The sequence below is a fragment of the Acanthisitta chloris genome, unplaced genomic scaffold (genome assembly GCF_000695815.1).
Source record: "Acanthisitta chloris isolate BGI_N310 unplaced genomic scaffold, ASM69581v1 scaffold13173, whole genome shotgun sequence".
In the NCBI taxonomy this organism is placed as follows: Eukaryota; Metazoa; Chordata; class Aves; order Passeriformes; family Acanthisittidae; genus Acanthisitta; species Acanthisitta chloris.
In genome coordinates this window covers 129,947-130,218 of record NW_008664371.1, presented here as the reverse complement: position 1 = coordinate 130,218, position 272 = coordinate 129,947, and the positions used below count along the sequence as shown (strand labels likewise).

General features: G+C 32.0%; 1 protein-coding gene across 2 annotated transcripts in view; it reads left to right on the top strand.

Annotated features, from left to right (window-relative positions):
* The window catches only part of ZNF326 (zinc finger protein 326), a 20,986-nt gene that overhangs the window by 7,829 nt on the left and 12,885 nt on the right, over nucleotides 1-272 (top strand). The window lies entirely within an intron of this gene.

Here is a 272-nt window from a genome sequence, read left to right as displayed (position 1 = left end):
ATATATATATCTCCTAGTTCAGTGTTGAAAGACTGGAATGGTGTTTTCCTTCTTTTTGAGTGGAGGTATTAACACGTTCTCAACTAGATAAAATTCTGGATTGCAAGTCAGAATATTTATCCAGTAGACAATTTTGATCATGAAACTAATTACTGAGGAGAAATGCAGAGCTTGAAGTGATTGTACATAGAGTCCAACAAGATACTCAATTTTCTTTTGATAGAAATAGCAAGCAACTAATTGTAAATAACTTACATTGTCTTTCTGGATTT